The sequence below is a fragment of the Bubalus bubalis genome, chromosome 21 (assembly GCF_019923935.1).
Source record: "Bubalus bubalis isolate 160015118507 breed Murrah chromosome 21, NDDB_SH_1, whole genome shotgun sequence".
In the NCBI taxonomy this organism is placed as follows: domain Eukaryota; kingdom Metazoa; phylum Chordata; class Mammalia; order Artiodactyla; family Bovidae; genus Bubalus; species Bubalus bubalis.
This window is the reverse complement of record NC_059177.1, coordinates 19932792-19956664: the sequence shown is the minus strand read 5'-3', so window position 1 is coordinate 19956664 and position 23873 is coordinate 19932792.

Here is a 23873-nt window from a genome sequence, read left to right as displayed (position 1 = left end):
TGGGATAAAGTTGACTTTTCTTGAACAAGTTTATCAGGAAGATGATGGATAAAATTAAGGTTAGGAAGAAGGATGGTGGAGGTATAAATGAATATTGAATATTCACCTAGTAGTGTCTAGCATCAAAGCAGATAAAATTATTTTAAAGTCAAGTAAGTTTAGAAAATTTTGGATTTAATTTTATTTCAGTTATCTTCCTTTTAATAATTTTAGGGTATTCTTTTTTTTTTAATTGGAGTATAATTGCTTTAAAATGTTGTGTTAGTTTCTGCTGTACGACAGTGTGGATCAGCCATAAGTATGCATATATCTCCTCCTCCTTGAGCCTCCCTCCCACATCCTCTTCCCACCCCTCTAGGTCATCACAGAGCACCAGGCTGAGCTCCCTGTGTTATACAGTGATTTCCCACTACTTATCTGTTTTACACATGGTAATGCTTATATGTATTATGAATTTCCAAAGTGAGGTGTTTTTTTCAGTTGCTAAGTTGTATCCAACTCTTTGCGACCTCATGAGATGCAGCACACCAGGCTTCCCTCTCCTTCACCATCTCCCGGAGATTGCTCAAACTCATGTCCATTGAATTGGTGATGCCATCCAACCATCTCATCCTCTGTTGACTCCTTCTCTGCCTGCCTTCCATCTTTCCCAGCATCAGGGTCTTCTCTAATGAGTCAGCTCTTTGCAACAGGTGCCCAAAATATTGGAAATTGAGCTTTAGCATCAGTCCTTCCAATGAATATTCAGGATTAATTTCCTTAATGATTGATTGGTTTGATCTCCTTGAAGTTCAAGGGACTCTTTAGAGCCCTCTTTATGGTCCAACTCTCACATCCATAAATGACTATCAGAAAAACCATAGCTTTGATTATATGGACCTTTGCTGGCAAAGTACTGTCTCTGCTTTTTAATATGCCACCTAGGTTTAGGGGCTTTCATGGTGGCTCAGGGAGTAAAGAATCTACCTGCAATGTGGGAGACTTGGGTTTGATCCCTGCGTTGGGAAAATCCCCTGGAGGAGAGCATGGCAACCCATTCGAGTATTCTTGCCTGGAGAATCCCCATGGACAGAGGAGCCTGGCAGGCTACAGTCCATGGGGTTGCAAAGAGTTGGACATGACTGAGTGACTAAGCACAGGTTTGTCGTAGCTTTTCTCCCAAGGATCAAGTGTCTTTTAATTTCATGGCTGCAGTCACCATCTGCAGTGATTTTGGAGCCCAAGAAAATACAGTCTGTCACTATTTCTATTGTTTCTCTGTCTATTTGCTATGAAGTGATGGGACTGGGTGCCATGATCTACAGTTTTTGAATGCTGAGTCTTAAACCAGCCTTTTTACTCTCCTCTTTCACCTTCATCAAAAGGCTCTTTAGTTCCTCTTTGCTTTCTACCATAAGGGTGGTGTCCTCTGCATAGCTGAGGTTATTGATATTTCTCCTGGCAATCTTGATTCTAGCTTGTGCTTCATCCAGCCTGGCGTTTTGCATTATGTACTTTGCATAGAAGTTAAATGAGCAAACTGACAATATACAGTCTTGGCATACTCCTTTCCCAATTTGGAACCAGTTCCTTGTTCCATGTCTGGTTCTAACTGTTGCTTCTTGACCTGCATGCAGATTTCTCAGAGGCAGGTGAGGTGGTCTCATATTCCCATCTCTTTAAGAATTTTCCACACTTTGTTGTGATACACTGAGTTAAAGGCTTTAGTGTAGTCAATGAAGCAGAAGTAATTTTTTTTTCTTGAATTCTCTTGCTTTTTCTATTATCCAACGGATATTGGGAATTTGATCTCTGGTTCCTCTGCCTTTTCTAAATCCAGCTTGAACATCTGGAAGTTCTAGGTTCATGTACTGTTGAAGCCTAGCTTGGAGGATTCCTAGCCTCTTATCTTTCCACAGGTCTTTTATCCTCATCCATCAGAGGACAGACAGAATGAAAACCACGATCACAGAAAACTAACCAAATTGATCACATGGGTCACTGCCTTGTCTAACTCAATGAAACTATGAGCCATGCCATGTAGGGCTACCCAAGACGGATGGCTCTTGGTGGAGAACTCTAACAAAACTTTTTCCACCAGAGAAGGGAATGACAAACCACTTCAACATTCTTGCCTTGAGAAGCCCATGAACAGTACGAAAAAGCGGGGTATAATATGTCACAACTTTCTTCCTGTTCTATTTATTTGTTTCTTTTTGTTTTGCTACCTTATAACCGCCTATATATTTTTATTATTACATTGTTGTTATAAACTTTTGTAACATTAGCTTCCCACCATTTATAAAATATTACCATAGAGCTGTAGCATGTGGATGGTGTTCATTGTGGCCTCCTGGGATTTTAACTTTCTTCTACATGTGAGAAATTCTCCAACTTCTGAAGCTTGGTAGGGAAACATTACAGTCATGACAAGAAAAGTTAAGAACGTTACAACCTCCTTTCCCAGACTGACTTGCAGCTAGGTCAGAGGCATAGGTTTGAAACGTAAGGGGTGGCCCAAAAAGAAACTGATGAGAAAATATCTTTCCTCTTCCTTTTTCCTTCACTTTTTCCTCCTCCTCTGCTCTCTCTCTGCCTCTCTGTCTCCACTTATAGCAGTTTTCTGACCACATATGATCTATAGTACGCTCTAGGTGTTTTTATGGCTGCTTAAGAGAATGGATGCTTCTGAACTGTGGTATTGGAGAAGATTTTGAGAGTCCCTTGGACTGCAAGGAGATCCAACCAGTCCATCCTAAAGGAGTTCAGTCCTGGGTGTTCATTGGAAGCGCTGATGTTGAAGCTGAAACTTCAATAATTTGGCCACCTGATGTGAAGAGCTGACTTATTTGAAAAGACCCTGATGCTGGGAAGGATTGAGGGCAGGAGGAGAAGGGGATGACAGAAGATGAGAAGGTTGGATGGCATCACTTACTCAATGGACATGGGCTTGGGTGGACTCTGGGAGTTGGTGATGGACAGGGAGGCCTGGTGTGCTGTGGTTCATGGGATCGCAAAGAGTCGGACATGACTGAGCGACGGAACTGAACTGACCTGAACCTTAAACATAGCTCTCTGAACTTTCTAATATTTATCTGAGCTACCAGAAGTCTTTTTAATAAATTGCTATTCTGATTGTTTCAGGCAAAGCCACCTTCTGTTGATCGCAGCTGAGAACCAGGACTAATACAAGTACTGAAGATGAGAATATGGCCAACAGTGAAGGTAACACTTTAAAATAAGAATAAAATATATTAATTAATGTGACTGCATGGGGATTAGTGACTATAGATGGTTATGATATATTCCAAAGAATGAGCCCAGCAGGGGATAAAAATTAGTTTTGAGTTGTCAATAAAATTTCATATAAGTAAAAGTGGTCATGATTTCCAGTCAGTTTACATTTTTGCATCAAACAGTTTAACCAATTGCCAATGAATAGCAGAATGACAGGGTAGAAATATTTTTAACCAAAATACTGAAATCACTGCTAACACTCAGTAATTTCGAATGAAGCTAAAGTAATTCTAAAATGATTATCTAATTCACTGGGAAAATATGATTTGATTTATAGAAATCTATTTGGGAATGCATAAATTTTATGATTTAAGGAAAATGAAAGGTTTAATTGGAGAGATTATACTCAAGAGTATTAGAATTATATTTAAATTTCCAATGTAATTATTTTCATACTCTTCTTTTTCCCAAGAGGTTCATATAATTTAACCATGAAATTATGTTTGGAAAGTAAAGAACTATTCTTCCCTTTATAGAAAGTATCATTAGCTATCATAACACCTACTTAAAATGAACTCAGGAGGTTTTATTTATTTTTTAAGACAAAAATTTTTGATGAGAACAAAGAACAAAAAAGTGTGCTCATAGTTTCACTATTTTGCCTCCTAGCTAAAAACTCACCATGCATAAGTCTGTACATCATAATTAAAGGAAAAAAACAAAACAAAACTTAAGTTTGTAGAAAATGGCAAATAATTCTCAGCATGGAGTCTAATCTGTCATGGTTTGGTCACTTTCTAATATTGAACTAACACTAAATCAAATACACAATCTTCTGTCTATTTTACTAAGATTGACCTTATAAGAACAAAGTTATAATGTTTTACTAAGTGTTTTTCATTGGAAAAAATAAATTTTCTCTCCAGTTCTTCATTAGGCCAAATGAAAAATATTCATCTAAAACATGGGCTTCTGTGTGATTATCCAACCAGATAAAATTGTTACTGGCAGGAAGAAAATAATGACTTAGAAATAATAGCATAGCTGTACTGAGTCAGATGACTTAGGCAAATCTTTTCTCACCAGTGACCATTTGAGTCCTATTCTGATTTTTCTTTTTATAGCATTGAATTAAAAGCAGCTCATTTCTCACAGGCAGATTTGCTTTTTATTTGCAAGGCATGAAGTCCTAATCTTAACGGATTATTTAGAAATATATATCAAGAAATGATGTTATAACATTAGATTTGGGCACAATATTAAATAAATTTCAGTCAGAGTCTTTTACATGTTTTATTGATTTTCTGTCAATAATCATAGATTTTTAAAAACTGATTTGTTTAACATATATGTAGGCATCTTCTTAGTTGGAAATAATTGCCCCATTCCCCAATATGTTTCTTGCATCATTTTCAGTTTCCATTTTGCATTATTCTTAATTTATATGTCTTAATTCTCCTACTTCACTGAAATTCACATTTTTCATTTATCATTGCAACTTCCTGCTAATGCATGATTAGATATTAATGTAATAAGCTGCCTGGCACATAGTAGGTATTCAATAAATCTTCATTGGGCAAATAACTCAATAAATAATAAAACAAAGTGTGTGATTGGTTTTTTTCTTTTATATCTCAAGGAAATGATCCGAGCATTTCTTGGAAGTATCCCCATGGATTTTTCTCATTGCATTAAGTCTTGCTTTAAAAATGTTTCAATAATTCTAATTAAAAATGCTAATGTATTTTGCTCATTTGACTTTAGCATCAGATTTTGAATTCCATTTTGCTTTTCAGGTGTGTAGCGCCATCTGTCTTCTCTTGAGACCAGGCGATTGTTAAAGATTGAATTATTTGTCCCAATTTCTCCATCTCCTCCCACTCTTATTGATAGCCTTTGCCACATAACTTCTCAGTTCTTCCCACAAGAAAGCATCCTTCTGTGTCCCATGTTTAGCTTGGCCATGTGGCTTGCTTTAGCCAAGGATAATAGTAGTCATGCTGCAAATAGGTTTCTGAAAATTGTTTGCATAGTTGGGCATATTCTCTCTTCTGTTTCCTCCATGAGAAGAGCATGCCTAGCTGGCCCACTGACATGGAGGGAGGGATTTCTGGAGCAGAGCCATAGAAGCCAACTGAATTGTAAATCAGTCATCCCAGTCCTGGCAGTCCACAGAAGAAACACCCCTTGCAGCCTGCACCCTTGTGAGCAAGAAATACATGTAGGCAGTTGCATGCCAAGATTATGTAGTTGCTTGTTATGCAGTGACAATAATTCACAGAGAAATGATTGAAGAGTACTGATTCACAACATTACGAGCTCCAACTGCTCCTGAGAAAATTGGTAATAAAGAAAATAATAAGAAGAATTACCCCTTATTAGTGCCTATCAAATGCCAGCAATAACTAGATTCTTTGCACATTGTAATCCGTATTCATGCTATGAAGACAACAACTCTTTGAAGTGAGTGATATTATCCCTAATTCTTGCCAGGAAAGTAGGACTCAGAGATGGTCTATAACTTGCCAGAAATCACAAAGGTAAAAAGTGGCAATTTCAGGCTTACAAGTCAATGACTTTAGATTAAAAAATCTCTACCTTTTACTTAGTGTCAAGGTGGCAAATTTTGACTTTTATCTTGTCAACCTTTCTTTTTGTTACTCCACTCTCCCCATTCCATTTCCATCTCCCATTTCTCAACCCTGCATTTCTTAAGAAGAACAGCACCTTCCTGCTACTTAACCCTAGACTTTAAGGGCTTTGAATGTGAGTTGCCTTCCATAGTCTCCTAGTTTCAGTAGTGAGGAATGGTAGGGATATAAGGGGTGAGAAAATATTTTCATTTATTTGGCGAGTACCCACAACCAAACAAAAAATAAATAGAACAAAATAAAATATGACATTGATCAGCCTATTTAAGTAATCATAACTGTAACATTTATAAATGTTAAAATACTTTTCAATTTAAAATACTTTTCATATAGATATACCAAAAATAGTTTTATGCTTACATTTTTCATCCAATTTCTTTCTTTCTTCACTAGACAGTGATGTAGGAAATACCTATAATTCTGTGTTAAACTATGAACCTGTTAGGTCTTTGAAGGATATTAATCTAAGAAGATTATATTGACTGGATTTTGCCCATCTGCATGGCTGTCTAAGTTTCATTCCAAGTCATAATGATTTAGTTTGTTCCAATGTTATATGTGACCGTGATGACATCTACCAAAGGAAATTCCTCATTTTCTTAGCATTATTTCCACTGCTTCATTGTGTTGAATATGCAGTTTAGACAGGACTACTTGAAATAAGGCAGAAGAAGTGGCACCTCTATCATGCTGTACAGCAAAACTGCTCTTTTTTTGTGCCTCTGGCAAATTGTGATTGCTGTTCTGCTCAAAAGATGCAGGTCACTGGCCTTTCCGTAAGCTCTCTTCATCAGCAGTCTGAATGCTTTCTTTTGAACAAAAAAAAAGAAAAGCAGTTGATGATGTGTAAGTTTGGATTATATTCTGGCAGGTTATTTATTCAGACAATTGAAGAAGAGGAAGCAGTGAAAATTTTGATAAGAGAAAAGAGCTTGAAGGAAAAGGGAGTCACTTGAGGTTGAAAACCTATGTAATAAGTTAATGATGAGATCAGAACTGTGTAAGGAAAGGGCAATGAGTATCAGACAACTATGTGGTCTACACACAATAAGTACTTGAAGTGAATACTGTGAAGTACAGGTGTGCAGTCTCTAGGTTGGGCTTATGGTCTCAGCGTATGTTTCTTTCTCTTTTAAACCAACAGAGACATCTCCCAGATCTGTTCTCCATCAGCACTTAGCATAGAAACACATGTACACACACATACACACACACATACACAATCATTATAAAATCCTTGAGTACATGGGCCCTTGAATTATCTAGTACAGTATAAAGCAGAAGATTGAATTGTTCCATTAGAACACTTGATTCGAATCTGCTTCTTTCATTTGCTACCTTAGTGTTCATAGATCAATTGTTATAAATCTGCTGAGACTTCATTTCTTCCCCTATAAAAATATGGATTATAATTCCCACTTCAGATCTGTATACAGCCTAACAGATATGTGAGCAAATGTCAGACTGTCTGCTGGACTCCTAGCACACATGAGTGCTTTGCACACAGAAAGTACTCAATAAATTGATTGTGGTGTTGGTGTTGGAAAGATGGCATAATTTCTCCTCCTTCCATATTGATGCTAATTCGTCAAGTAGAAATTTCACTTCTCCTTTTTCTATTTTTGTAGTTATGGGTAAGACACTCCTGGAAAAGAAGGTAAAACTTTCTGCTCTATCTGACATTTCCTGATGTAAAATGATTATTCCGCTTAGGGAATTTGGTAAGAGTCTGACATCCATTAGAGTAACATTTCTCTGTTGGGTGAGGTTAATGCATTAACAGCTAATACCTACAAGTGCTCTGACCTACATACAGTTATTTCTTTAAGATTGCCTGTCTATGGACTGTACAAATTCTGCTCCCAACTTCTTCCTTCCTTGTGATAAACTTCTCTGGCTATTCCTTGCCCTTTTAAAAGTAGGAGAGGGGAGGGGAAGGGAGACTCCACTATGCAGTTTTCTAGCTTCTCTGATTGAGAGGTAAATTTAATTCCGAGCAAAGCATAGTGTAAAATCTATCACTGTACAAGACAATACTGATCCCCCCCCATTTAAAAAACTTAAAATGACAACCACTTATCATTGTTATTATTATTTATTGAAACAAGAACCACTTACAAGCTCCCTGTACCAACTTTAGTTCTGTCTCAATGGCCAAAGTAATCACATGTCCAAGCCTAGAGTCATTGTGGAAAGGCACTACCAATGGATGAGTTCAGGGAGTCATAAAAAACTGGGTGCATTAAGTTAATAGAAGTGGAGTTCATTGATTAATAGGAGTAACATATTGGCCACAGGCCCAAGCCATGTTTTCCCAGCCAACATCACCTGCATCAAAGCTGATATTTGGCTCTGTCTCTAGTTTCTTTTTCCAGACCGATTCAAAACCCTCACTCTAACAGATGATAAGCATAACGGGGATTTGCATAACAAGGCAAAAAAATGCTTTGTGTCTTTTGTGAATTATCTGGCCAAGCTAGTTGTGCTGGCCCAATTTTCAGGGACAGATATCAATTTATCCGGGCCATTTTATTATATTGATTAAAGTCCAGAAAATTGAAAGAATTCAAAAGGTTCTGAAAGAGTAGATTTTTTTCAACTTATTTACTAGCTTGAAATTCTGAGATAGAAAGATGCTTAAATTAATGATTCAAGACCCACAAAAACACATGAAGGAAGAAAACTTTTCTTGGGACCTGATTGGATTGGGCTACATTCTAATGAGAGTTCCATAATCTCTCTCAACTCACTTTCCAATTTGGAAAATTGCAATAAGACACTCTTTATTTTAAAGGTATCCGTAGAGGACCTCTGGTCCTGAAGATGCTTTATAAATTTAAAAATATCAAGCAAAATGCTATGTCCTCCAAATATGTCCCATTTTTTACTATTGTCATAGAAATTTATTATGTTGTATGATCAGGTCGTTCAAGATGGCTGTTATCTTGTTTTCTGTACATCTTCTGCTGAACCAGTCCCTGCTTCATTTGTGGGGCTGTTCAATCCTCTGGTAACTGATGAGCCCACCTGACATTCATTCTTCCTATAAATGGTAGCCTCTTCCCACAAATTGGGAAGATTGTTCCCATACCTACATACTGTGTGCCAGTGAGGCATCAGCCCGGGACCCTTTATGTAAGATTCCCTGTCCAATAAACCATTGATGTCTCTGTTGTTGTCTCTGGGCTCTTTCTTCAGTCTCAAGGCTGGGCGACCACAAGGCTTGCAGGCATGCAGGCTGCAGCCCAACATAAATGAAGGCACTTGAGAGAGCAGTGTGCCAGCACTATGCACGGAACAGAGCAGGTTCTAGGGGCACTTCACCCCAGCTTGGCCAATAGTTCCATTTGGGTCTCCTCGTTCCATTTCTATCCCCCATTTCTCAGCCCTCAGCCTTCTCAATCTAGGTAGCCAAATCCAGATTTTAAATTATAATTCCTCAGAGGAAAGTGGGATTAGGGTGAGAGAAATGAGGAGATAAAATTTAAGGAAATGCTGATGTGAAGACACTTCCCTTGCAGTGCTGTGAGAGTAGGAAAGTGAAAGTGAAGTCCCTCGGTCGTGTCTGACTCTTTGAGACCCCATGGACTGTAGCCAACGAGTCTCCTCCATCCAGGAGATTTCCCAGGCCAGAATACTGGAGTGGGTTGCCATTTCCTTCTCCAGAGGATCTTCCTGACCCAGGGATCGAACCCAGGTCTCCCACATTTAGGGAGATGCTTTACCATCTAAGCCACCAGGGAAGTTGTGAGAGTAGACAACTCCTTAAATTTTGTTCCCTAGGGTCTTTGCTTGCCTTGCTGTAGTCCAGCCTTGCTGCTGCTGCTGCTGCTAAGTCGCTTCAGTCATGTCCGACTCTGTGTGACCCCATAGACGGCAGCCCACCAGGCTCCCCCATCCCTGGGATTCTCCAGGCAAGAACGCTGGAGTGGGTTGCCATTTCCTTCTCCAATGCATGAAAGTGAAACGTGAAAGTGAAGTCGCTCAGTCGTGTCTGACTCTTAGCAACCCCATGGACTGCAGCCTACCAGGCTCCTCCATCCTTGGGATTTTCCAGGCAAGACTACTGGAGTGGGGTGCCATTGCCTTCTCTGATAGTCCAGCCCTAGTTATTTTTAATAGTCACTAGGTTGTGTCTGACTCTTTTGAGACACTATGGAATGTAGCCTGCCAGGCTACTCTATCCATGGAGATTTCCCAGGGAAGAAGTGGAGTGGGTTGCCATTTCCTATTCCAGGGGGGTCTTACCGACACAGGGGTAGGACTCGTGTCTCCTGTGTCTCCTGCATTGGCAGGTGGATCCTTTACCACTGAGGCACCAGGGAAGAGGACATAGTAAAAACGTTAGACACTCTTCCACAAGTGGAGCAAAGCTCCACTTGTGAGCAGGTAAGTACTAGATGTTGTCAAAAGGGGATGAGTCCCTTCATGCATTTACTTTCCAAGATTTCTAATCTAAGTTAGGATTCTTAGTCATACATTTATTATTTTTAGAAACATGTGCAAAACAAAAGGAAATCTTAGCACAGCAATCCTGCTGAAGACACTAGATGAGAGACCCTAGCCAGTTCAGCCTCGGTTAAGAACAGTTTTAGAGTCAGTTAACATGGTTTTTGAATCCCATCTCCACTCTTGTTGGCTCTTTGACATTGGGCAAGATATTTATCTGACAAATCAGGGTGATTTTAATAGCATTTATCTCCTATGTTTTATGTGTGTTTGAGAGAACTAAATGAAATAATGTACATAAAACTTTCAGTGAACCAACTGGTTCATAGATGGAATTCAACAAATGATAGATATTACTGTTGATACTATTTTTGTTATTAATTTTGGGGGCAAAGACTCTCTAAAGAATCTGCGTTTGGCACTAAAATTTACTTATAGGATTCAAATTGTCCTGAAATAGATTTGGAAGTTGTCTCCCTTCTCTTACATAATTCTGATGATCCTTGTGAGAAATCAAAAGGGAAGTCCTGGGGAATTGAAAGAAGGAGGGGAGAGGGGGAAGCAAAAAGTATAGGAATCAGAAGAATTAGGAGACCAAACATGAAATTTACTACAATTTAGATTTTACATATTCTTGAAGAGAAGGTTTAGAGTAAGGAATGATTGTTTGTGGATGGAGGCTTTGGCAATTATTTTCTATCTCTTGAAAAATCCTGTTTTTGGTTTTTTGTTTGTTTATTTGTTTTTTAAAGAGTCATGAATGTAATGTAGCTTTCTCTGGCACTGGAGAATGTTTCCTCCAAACTTTGAAAAGTAGTTTAGAATATGAATTGCACTCCTTCACCAAAAAGTTTACTTTACAGATTCTCTTCCCTCAATAAGTATTTTTAGAATCATAAATGTTTCCCTTAAATTGGTAGATTAAAAATTAATATAGATTCATAGAATAGAAATGACCTCTAAGCCTCAAGTTAACTTTTTGAAATATGTGGTAGGTCTATCAGTACATAAAATTTCAAAAATAACACAGAGCCATAGCAGTAATCATTATGAAAGTTGATGGCAATAGAAAATAATGGGTTTGGAGAAAAATAAATGACTTAAATTGACATAATATGTATTAAAGATGAGATGGGAAATTTTTGAAGGGTTATTTCTGATCATCTGCTGAAATAAAAGTTAACTAACCTATTTGTTCATTCATTTATAAATATATTGTCAACAAATTGGTTGTCAAGAACCCATATTATCAATTCACTAACTTTGGCCCCAGTACCTTAACAGAACATGCAAGAATAAATACATTTTCCTATTGTATTTCTTGAGAAATTGTGGAACTATGCAGCTAAAATGTTTTAAAAAAAAGTAGAAAATTACTGATAGGATGAATCATATTACTTGATACATATTATTTGAGTAGGTGGCAGTGGACACCATATAGGACCTCTTATGGAACGTGTTTGGCAACTCACACTTTGTCAAAATTGCACATCTGGGCATTTTTCCTCAAGTCTTCAACCTTACCTCAACATGAATTGCTTAAAATTTTACCTGTATCAGTAATCTGAAAATATGTCTAAAGGCTTAGAATTCTGTGTTCAATAGTCATGAGTTGCATCCAGTTTCACCAATATTAATTGTCTGGCACTGAGGAAGATTTAAATTCTATGAACTTTAGTTAATAATAAGAAACCTGTTATCCATCAGGCATGAAGGTACATCCCCAAACTACACAGATAAATAAGACAAGTTGTCCACCCACAGGGAGCTTGCAGTTAGAATAGTGAGAAGTCAAAACAGACAAGTGAATGGACACTGATGAATGTCTTGTGAATATGAGAAAGTATAACAGGCAAAGCCCTGGATTCTCAGGGAAAGACTTCATCTAAGGAAAATCCTAAAGAATGGGCAAATGTTAACTTTAAGAAAGGAAATGGAGAAATACTGTGCATGGCAGAGGAAATGGTATGTGCATATACTTACTGGTTGTAGAGCACATTGGCTGGAGCAGAAGATAAGAAATGAAGGAGAAAGAGAAGAGACTAGAGGGGTAAAGAGGCTATATCTCAGAAAAAGGTGGGTTTAAAATTTTTTTTATTTTGTATTGGAGTATAGTTAATTTATAATGTGTGAGTTTTAGTGGAGCAACTAAGTGATTCAGCTATACACATACATATATGTATTATTTCTCATGTAGGTTATTACAGAGAACTGAAAATTTGATTTCTCTGTGCCATACATTAGGTCCTTACTGAGTATCTATTTTATATATTAGTTGTTGTTCAGTCATTCAGTTGTATTTGACTCTTTGCGATCCCATGGACTGCAGCAGCCAGTCTTCCCTGTCCTTCACCATCTCCCAGTGCTTACTCAAACTCATGTCTGTCGGGGGAGTGTGTAATTTCATCTGTTCTGTCTCATCACAACAAAAATTTGAAGCGACGGACCAGTGTTACAGCCCTCAGACAGACCTTGTCACAGCTCTCGGACAGATCAGTGTTACAGCTCTATGTTACAGCTCAGTTTTATTTAGAAAATAAAGAAAAATACATCCTCAAGGCATGATGGCATGCCAACCCAAAAGACATGAAGAGGAGAGAGAGAGAGAGATCGAGAGCTGGAGAGAGAGCAAGAGAGTGAGAGATACACCCCTGGCCCTTTGGCTCCTCTTTTTATATGTTTTTTTCTCCCCCTGGGCCTGCCCTATGTAAATTGGGCTAGCCAGGAGTGCTGTTTGTTCTGCCTGAGACCCTCACTCTGGTCCTCGGATCTTCCTTTGTTCTATTTTCACGGGCTTTTCCCTTCCTTGTCTTATACCCACTGTCATTCTGGAGTCCTTTTTCCTATTCTAACTACCTAACGTTCCATCCTCAAGAGACAGAAGGCCCAAATCTTTGGGAATAGGGGCGCCAAGGTCTTTCTGGCTACTTCCTGCTGAGCTGGAATGGTGAGGGACATTGGGTCTCCTCCCTCTTGCTAGTCTCAGGCCTCAGAGTTCTTGTAGTGGTGTCCATCTAAGGGTGAGTGATATTTTACATGGTCGGCTGTAGTTTTATAAAACCTAGTTGAACTGGCACTGCATGTTGTAGTTTGTTGACCTGGGCAGAGACAAAAAAGGTTAGACAATTGATAATACACGGAGCAATCATACGCAGCGTCAATATGGCATAACAAGGGCTGGTAGGGGCATTAGTCAACTCCAAATTCCCAACGCCAGGATGGCTCAAGTTCCTCCTTGTTCAGAGATCATGTCTATCTCCTGTGTGTTTTGGAGTTCAACCCCTGCCAAGCTGTGTTGGCTGTTTAGAGCTGTCCTGAGAAGTCTTATCCCCAGAAACTAGATTTTGGGGGTATTCATTAGAATGGCACTCATTTGTAGTTCTGAATAGGTTTCTGAGATCTCCCAGGGGATCATAGGTGTATTGAGTGTTCTCTTCTGTTTTCTTCCACCGCTTGATTCATGAGTAGTGAATCCAGGAGTCATGTCCTGATACCTTGACTGCTGTGGGGGTAGAAAGTATTACAGGTTAGGGGCCCTTCTTTGTGGGCTGAAGTTGAGTCTTTGGGGACCCATCTTTCCAGACTTTAATTAAGACTTGAGTCCCTGGAGCATATAGTGGTGACTCCTTAGAATCTTTTGGGTCCTGGTAGACACCCCCACAAGCTTATATCCTGTTAGAATTGCCCAATGGCCATGGTATAAGACTGGAGGGTCTGAGCCTCTGGATCTAGGAAGAGGTCATTGACATAAACTAAAGGTCTCCCATACAGCATCTCATAAGGACTAAGACCAACCTGTTCCTTAGGGGCAATATGGGTGTGGAGGACAGCTATCAGTAAAGCCTCCTTCCATCCCAGGAAGGTTTCCTGGGTTATCTTTTTTATCGCTGATTTTAAGAATTGGTTGGCTCTTTCTACTTTTCCTGAAGACTGAGGCCTCCGGGCACAATGGAGGTAATAAGTAATGCCCAATGCCTTAGAGATCCCTTGGGTGATCTTAGAAGTAAATGATATCCCATTGTCACTTTGTAATGACCTGGGCAGGCCAAATCTTGGAATGATTTCATGGAGCAGGTTTTTTTACCACCTCCTCAGCTTTCTCAGTCCAGGTGGCAAAGCCTTCAATCCATCCTGTGAATGTATCTATCATGACTAATAGGTATTTATACCCTTGAGAAACTGGCATCTGGGTGAAGTCCATCTGCCAGTCCTCTCCTGGGTAGGCCCTACATTATTGGATGGGCTGGGCCAGCTGGGGTCTTCCAGGTCCTTGGGGGTTGTTTAATCGGCAAGTGGGACAAAAGGAGAGTTCTTGCCTTATAGTCGTTTGGAGGCCTGTTCTTCTGAAGGACCTTTCTAGTAATCTTTGGAGGGCCTTTTCTCCTAAATCTAGAGGAGGAAATGGCAACCCACTCCAGTATTCTTGCCTGGAGAATCCCATGGACAGAGGAGCCTAGTGGGCTACAGTCCACAGGGTCGCAGAGAGGGACACGACTGAGCGACTTCACTTTCACTTTCTCCTAAATGAGTGGTGGCATGTAAGGAGTTAACCAACTTCCATTGGAGGTTCCCAGGCAGAAAAAGGAGTCCCTCCTTTTGGAACCATGCATATGATCTTCTTGAAAGCCCTCACTCTTAGCTTTGAGAGTCTCACTTTCAGTATATGAAGGAGTTTCTGGCAAATTAGTCTGTGGAACTAAGGTGGTAACCCCTATTAGGTCAAAGTTCTGTAATCCTGCTCTCTTAGCTGCCTGATCAGCTGCTTGGTTCCTTCGTGCCATTTCTGTGCTCCCTTTTTGGTGTCCTTTACAGTGGGAGACTGAAACCTCTGTGGCAGATGGACTGCCTCCAAGAGTCTAAGGATTTGATCACTATATTTGATTGGGGACCCTTGGGTGGTCAAGTGGCCTCTTTCTTTCCAAATAGCAGCATGTGCATTGTAGCACCAGAAAGGGATACTTGGAGTCAGTGTAAATGGCTACTCTTTTTCCTTTTCCCAGCTCTAAAGCTCGAGTCAGGGCTATAAGTTCAGCCAATTGGGCTGAAGTACCTGGTGGCAAAGGTTTACCCTCTATGGTCAAAATTGGAGACTACTGCATATCCAGCTCTTCTTTTTTCCATCCAAAACAAAGCTGCTTCCATCAGTGTACCAGATTTCCTTAGGATTGGTCAGAGGATCTTCCAACAATCTCTCTCGTGGTTTTGTCCAATGGTTCAAGGTTTCTAGGCAAGAGTGAAAGGGCAGAGAGCCCTTGAGGGTAGGCAGCAGGCTGACTGGGTTAATAACTTCACAAGGGGATACAGTGAGGCCTGGATTTTCCATCAGCACTACTCGATATCTGAGGATTCTTTGATCAGTTCAGTCATTCAGTAGTGTCCAATTCTTTGAGACCCCGTGAATCGCAGCATGCCAGGCCTCCCTGTCCATCACCAATTCCTAGAGTCCACCCAAACCCATGTCCATCGAGTCGGTGATGCCATCCAATCATCTCATCCTCTGTCGTCCCCTTCTCCTCCTGCCCTCAATCTTTCCCAGCATCAGGGTCTTTTCCAATGAGTCAGCTCTTTGCACCAGGTGGCCAAAGTATTGGAGTTTCAGTTTCAACATCGGTCCTTCCAATGAACACCCAGGACTGATCTCCTTTAGGATGGACTTGTTGGATCTCCTTGCAGTCCAAAGGACTCTCAAGAGTCTTCTCCAACACCACAATTCAAAAGCATCAATTCTTCAGTGCTCAGCTTTCTTTATAGTCCAACTCTCACATCCATACATGACCACTGGAAAAACCATAACCTTGACTAGACAGACCTTTGCTGGCAAAGTAATGTCTCTGCTTTTGAATATGCTGTCTAGGTTGGTCATAACTTTCCTTCCAAGGAGTAAGCATCTTTTAATTTCATGGCTGCAATCACCGATCAGACATTCATAAATGGCCTCTCCCATTTAGGAGTTGTTTCATTTGGTGACTGGTAAAAATAGTTAGTTTGTTCCCAAAAGAGAGTTTTAAAGCATCTTCTATCAGGACTGCAATAGCTGCAAGGTTTCAAAGGCAGGGAAATTTCTTCCCAATAAGGGAGGAGGACAGTCAGGGACCACTAGAAACTGGTGGGGAAATATTTGTCCATCCCAGCAACAAAGAAGTGCTCTGGTAGATCTTTCATAATTGTTTTTCCTGTAGCACCCCAAATGGTACAAATTTGGGAGAAGAAGGCTCCAGAGTAGGAGGTCAGCACAGAGTAGGTAGCCCCCTGTGTCAACCAAGAAATTCTCGGACCTACCTGCCACACGCAGTTGCACCCTTGGCTCCAGCCCCATGATGGTTATCTGTGACAGGTGGGCTGGCTGGAGCAGGCTACTTCATTCCTGTTGAACCACTATGAAGGAAGGCTTGGCACTTGACCTTGAGGCTCTTGGGTCCGCAGGGCAGAGTGCTGCATAATGTCCCAGTTGATGGCATTTATAGCAAGCCATCGCGGTTGAGACATCATGGTTTGGACACTCTTTGGCCCAGTGCCCCGCCTGTCTACACATTAGGCATTTGCCTTGTGCCTTGTCCTTCAAGGACTTGGGGTTTGCCATAGGGCTTCCCTGGAGGGTGGCCAGCATCTGGGCATACCTTATCTCTTTCCTTTTCTCCCTCTCCTGGGCTTTGGCCCCCATCTCCCGTTCTCTGTTATAAAAGGTATTGGTGGCTGTCTGGACCATCTCATCTAAAGAGGCAGCAGGGTCCTGCTGCTGTAGCTATTGTAACTTTATCCTGATGTCTAATGCACACTGGGACAGGAATTTGTACTTTAAAATCACCTGTCCCTCGTAAGAGTCTAAGTTCAGATTGGTAAACTTTTGGAGGGCCTCTTTTAGCCTTTCTAGAAAGGCAATGGGGTTATCATTGGGCTCCTGAGTTATTGCTGAGACTGGGCACAGTCCCACAAGTAATAGGCTTCCTTCTATTTCCATGGGTGGACGTCCTTAGGGGTGAGTATTTCTGAAGTTTATCCTACCTAATACTGTTGCAAGCTGAGAGCCAGGCATCCCCGGATCAGGGTGAAGATCCCCAGCCAAGGTGAGATGTGACAGCCTCCTGGTGATTGAATCCCTGGGCAGGTTGAGGCAGGTCAGGCTCCCAAGAATTGGGTCCCTGGGCAGGTCGAGGTGTGACGACCTTCTGGGACCCCTGGACTGGGGGATCCCCGAACAGGTTGAGGTATGACAACCTTTCAAGGACCAGATCCCTAGGCAGGTTAAGGCAGGTCGACCTCCTGGGACCCCCAGACTGGAATTGGGCATCCACAAGGTCTCCAGCATGACAAGTGCTGGGTAGGATTAAGGGGTTGTAATTTTAACTCATTTCCAGTTTGTTCACTGCAGATGAGAATAGATATCATGATGTAAAGCAATCCAAGCTTGTGCCCTGAGACTGGGAACCTGGTGAAATAGTCATAAGCCTTATTCTCTTACTGTTCTAAGGGATTGTAAGTCACTGATTTCCTCCCCTAATCCTCTATAAGAGCAGTTTAGGGTGTTTCCAATGGTAAACATTTCATTGTCATAGACCCAATTCAGGTAATAACAGAAGTAATGACAAAGAAGTGCGTTATCCGGCCACGTTAGGGACATTAAGAGTATTTTTAATAATAGGCAGGATGAAGCAATGTTGCCTACAAGGGGGCAGGGTCCTGGTTGTAGGAGTTAGTAATTGGCTTAAGAACAAATTGGTAAGAGGCAACAGACCAGATGTTCCATAAAAGTGGAGTGGAGATTTGATCCAGGGGTATGTTTGTAACCTTAGGAGAAGGGTGGTAAGGGTTTGGGCCCAAATGGCCTTCAGGGCTAGCTCCCAAAGTGGCAAACATTATCCCTGGAAGCCCAGTTGCCTTTGAAGGGATGCCACAGATGGCCTGAATACCTAGAGGGATTGAATATTATATAGTAGTTCCCTCCCAAGGGCCAGCTATTTTCTGGTTGTCCCACCAGAAGATTGTATAGGCCACATTGTGGGCCTGGATGGGCCTCCACATGAAACAGGAGGAAAGGGGGCTGGGCACAGCTTTTGAAAGAATGACATAGCACAAGGGCATAACATAAACCAATTAAAATCAAATGGGTCCAAGATGACAAGTCAAATTCAACTAAACCTTGATCCCCAATCTGCAAGATAAATGACACACCCATGTGGCAGGACAGTTCCAAAACACTGTCAAAAGACAGAGGAGTAGGTGCTTCCCCAACGGTTGAGATGATCCTCCCACTCATCAGCATATGAATTTACCCAGCTCACAAAAACTAGCCACACCATATTCCACGGCCCAGGCACTTGCCGTCTGCAATGGCCCACACCCTGCAGAGCGTGCTTCTCTCTAAATCCTAACAAATCCACCTCTTACCTATCACTGTGTCTCTAACTGAATTTTTGGAATGAGACATCAGAGCCTGAGCTTCATTAGGTCTTGAAGCCAGGCATCATGGGTTTTGGCCAGGCTCAAGCCCCAGGAGGGAGGAGCTGAAGGACGGGAGGAAAAAGCAGTGGGAAAAACGTGCCAAGGAATCACCTTCATAACCTGCTGGAAAATCTGCTAAATACCTGACCTGTGCTCACAGTTTTCATTGGCCTAATCCTTGGCTCAAAGAAGATTAAGGAAAGAAGAACCCCCACCAGCTTGGGTAACAGCTACTAGAGCACAGAGGGAAGTGGAGCCTTCAGGACACACTGAGGAGTAGCCTCTCCAGAGTCCCTCAATTGCACCTGCTGCGCTCTCCTGTTCATGGCGGGGTTCAAAGAAACAAGAAACAAGAGATTGTAAAGGAATTAGGATTTTGTTAGGTATATGTCCCTCCAACCATAGTAGCGAGGACCTCCTACCTTAACCGGAAGTCTTCTGGAATCCGAGACTGAGCCGCGTGAGCTTTCTGCTGAGTCTGTTTTTTGCTGTCCCAGTTTCCAGCACACTGGGCTTCTTGTCACTTCTCCTGCACTGGGTTTTCATGTTTAGCTCCCACCCGGGGAGCTTTCGCCAAGTTGGGCTCCTGCTATACTTGGTCTCCTCCTTGCGGGTGCTGCGCCAAGGTTGTTTCAGCCAGATTAAATCGGAGTCATGGCACCATAGATGTTGGGGGAATGTGTAATTTCCTCAGTTCTGTCTCATCACAACAAAAATTTGAAGCGACAAACCAGCATTACAGCCCTTGGACAGACCATGTTACAGCTCTCAGACAGACCAGTGTTACAATTCCATGTTATAGCTCAGTTTTATTTAGAAAATAAAGGAAAATACATCCTCGAGGCGTGAGGGCATGCCTACCCAAAAGACATGAAGAGGAAATAGAGAGAGGGAGAGTCAGAGAGCGAGAAAGAGACTCCTGGCCCTTTGGCTCCTCTTTATATATATATATATATATTTTTTTTTTTTTTTTTTTTCTCCTCCCCCTGGGCCTGCCCTATGTAAATTGGGCTAGCCAGGAGTGCTGTTTGTTCTACCTGAGGTCTTCACTCTAGTCCTCAGATCTTCCTTTGTTCTATTTTAACAGGCTTCTCCCTTTCTTGTCTTTTAGCCACCGCCATTCTGGACTCCTTTTTCGTATTCTAACTACTTAACACGTCCATTGAGTCAGTGATGCCGTCCAACCATCTTGTCCTCTGTAGTCCCCTTCTCATCCTGCTTTCAACCTTTCCCAGCATCAGGGTCTGTTCTAATGAGTCAGTTCTTCACATCAGGTGACCAAAGTATTGAAGTTTCAGTTTCAACATCATTGCTTCTAACGAACATTCAGGATTGATTTCCTTTAGGAGTGACTGGTTTGACCTCCTTGCTGTCTAAGGGACTCTGGAGAGTCTTCTCCAACACCACAGCTCAAAGGTATCAATTCTTTGGCATTCAGCCTTCTTTATGGTCCAACTCTCACATCTGTATATAACTACTGGACTGGAAAAACCATAGCTTTAGCTACTTTATACATGATAGTGTAAATGTGTTATTTCCAACCTCCTTATTTATCCCTCCCCCAAGCTTTCCCCTTTTAGTAATTGTGTTTATTTTCTAAGTCTGTGAGTCTGTTTCTGTTTTCTAAGTAAGGTTCATTTGTATTATCTTTTTAGATTCCACATGTAAGTGATGTTATATGATAATTGTCTTTGTCTGACTTATTTCCCTTAGTATGATAATCTCTAGGTCCATCCATGTTGCTGTAAATGGCATTATTTCCTCCTTTTTTTATGGCTGAGTTGAGGTTCCATTGTATATATGTACCACATCTTCTTTATCCACTCCTTTGTTGATGGACATTTAGGTTGCTTCTATGTGTTTGCTATTGTAAATAATGCTGCAGTGAACATTGGGGTGAATGTATCTTTTGGAATTATGGTTTTCTCTGGATGTATGTCCAGGAGTGGGATTGCTAGATCATAAGATAGCTCTATTTTTTTTTTTTTTAAGAAATCTCCATACTGTTCTCAATAATGGTTGGAAGGAAACTCATTCAAAAAGGATTTTAAAGGCAAGCCAGGGCATTTGAACTATATTCTAATGACAATGGAAAGAGCCATTGAAGGATTTTAAGGCAGAAACTGAGATGATTAGATTTTCATTTTAGAAAGGTCAGTGGAAATTAGAGAGTTTAGAGCAGTTAGGAGACCATGACATTTGTCCCAATTATACCTCAAAGTACAGTGGAAGGGGAGTATTGATAGCAGCAACAAGGAGATGGATGGATTTTAAGAATGCTGGGGAAATGAGGCCTTGTTAAGACTTAGAAAGTGAATGTGAAACACAATTCACCAGGATTATAATCTGGTAACACTGTTAAAACAATGCCATCAGCTAGGTGGCTGACACTGGCAATTCTGATTTTGATCCTGAATGTCTCTTTTCTCAATCAGAAGTAGAAAGAAAAGGAAATTAATTGTATTAGACTTTTCTCTTTGCCTTTAAGTTTTCATGTGAAATAAATTTTGAATTGTCTCTGGATACATAATTTTTACCATTTTCTTCCAGTTAATTTCCATGAATAAGCAAATTAATTCTATCTCATTTCTTCATGTCAACCGCATTGACATAGTTCACAGGTAATTGTATGGTGTCATCTTTGCCTTCCAACATCACTGAGAATATTGGATTTGTAAATGTTAGCATGTTGTTAGCAGGAGGATACATTTTTTTTTTTTTAACTTAAAGAACTCTCACTGATCTAATCTCCCTCATGTTTTCCACTTTCATTTGGAATTGTATTACGTCTACCATGCCATCCAACAAGCATCATTATGAATGAATAACTAATTAGGACCATTTAAAATGAATGTTAGTGCAGTTTCACTTCTTTTTCATTGAGTCATTCAGGATATGCCCTCGGCTTCTCTCAGCTTCTCCCTTAACACTCCATTGAATTTAATCCAACCCATGTTCCCCATTCTCAAAATACCTACTTACATGCAGCCTTTGTGTATTATCTCATGTTTCCTCACCAATAACCTCTTCTACCCTATCCTCATTTAGTTAATTATTACTTATTCTTATCTTACCTGAGACATCTATTAAGAAAAGTTTTATGAGCACACATTGTACACATGGTTGCTATTTATGGAGAACATCTTTATACAGGCATATAAAGAATACAAAGTTGAATAAAACGATTTGGCTGTGACCATGTGGAATTAAAAATATAGTAGATAAGACTGACACTAATACAAACAGATGCACGCAGACATGTGCATACATATGTTTGCATATATGTAGAGGATATACAGAAAGAGGTAGAAAGGAATTGTTTCTGGAGAAAGGAAATGGTGATAGGGTAACAGAACTGAAAAGAAAACTTTGGGAGAAGAAATTTCCTTTGAAATTATTTAAATATATACCCAAATACCTAGAGTTCCAGAATCAATTAATATATATATATGCTGCTAAGTCATGTCCGACTCTGTGCAACCCCATAGACAGCAGCCCACCAGGCTCCCCTGTCCCTGGGATTCTCCAGGCAAGAACGCTGGAGTGGGTTGCCATTTCCTTCTCCAATGCATGAAAGTGAAAAGTGAAAGTGAAGTCACTCAGTCGTGTCCTACTCTTTGCAACCCCACGGATTGCAGCCCACCAGGCTCCTCCGCCCATGGGATTTTCCAGGCAAGAATACTGGAGTGGGGTGCCATTGCCTTCTCCAAATATATATATATATCATAAGTACTATGAAGAAAGAGTACATATTGTGATTGTAGAAAATACCAGGAAAACTCAATTTATTTTGGAGAATTAATTGAGTCTTCTGTGAAGGAATGACCTTTTTTGAAATGGTAAGAATGTTCCAGACATTCTTGACCTAAAGAATGGCCCATATCAGAAAAAAATGCTGATCTTGCAAGAAAAGAAAGTTAGCAGTTTGAGAAGAAAGGAAAAGTTGGTGAAAGGTGAGCCTGGAGAGACTGAGAGGAGCTATGTCCTACAGGAGCTTATAGATCATGTTATGGATTTCACCTTCTAAGATCAAATGGGATAGCATACAAATACTTTGATCGGAGACAGAGCTAGACCTGTTTTCCATTTCTGGAAGAGTTTCCTGGATGCTCAGTAGAGATTGTATTGGAGAGGAAGCAAAGTTTAAGTAAGGAAGACTTTTAAGACAAAACAATGTTGTATTAGTGCTCAAGAGATGTGCCAGTGATAGTAAATAGCATAAGTAAAAAGATTCAATAAATATTTTGGAGGTATCCTAACTAGGATAAATAAGGCATCTTATATCTATGATGAGTAAGAATATGATTCCAAAGATTTTTCACCCAGCCTTTGGGAGGACAATAAATTTATTTACTCAAATGAAGATTCATTTGGAAAGTTTACATAATGTATCCACCTATACAACATTTTGGAAAAGGAGAAACTATAAAGATAGATAAAGATCAATGGTTACCAGAGTTTCAGGAAGAAGGAGAGATAAATAGGTGGAACACAGGTTTTTTTGGTTGTTTTTGTTTTTAGCATCTGAAACTATTCCATAAGATACTGTAATAGATACATGACATCACACATTGTACATAGACCTATATACAACAGGAAGAGAGAACCTTAACATAAACCATGGGCTTTACTTAATAATGTATTAATATTGATTCACCAATTGTAACAAATGTACTTCAGCAATGAAAAGTGATAATAAATAGGGACAGCTTTGTGTTGGGATTATTTGAGAACTCTCCATGCTATCTATTTTTCTGTAAACCTTAAATTTCTCCAAATATAAGATGTTAATAATAATTAAGAAAATATAATGAAAGAACTCAGAGTTTTAGTAGGAAAGACAGGAGTGAGAAATAGCATAGCCAAAAGAAAATGAGTATTCCATGAAGGAATTAGTGATCAAATATATCAAATGCTGCTGAAAGTCTAAATGAGAGGAAGGGAAAAAATTCCACTGGATTTTACAGTATGATATTTATTTGTAATTTTAACAAAAGTATTTTCAATGGTATTATTGGAGGCAAAAGTCAGATCTACATGAAATAAAGACAAAATGGGTACCATCAGAGAATTTAGGATTTATAACTTTAAAAATCAATTATTAAAATTACTCTGTCT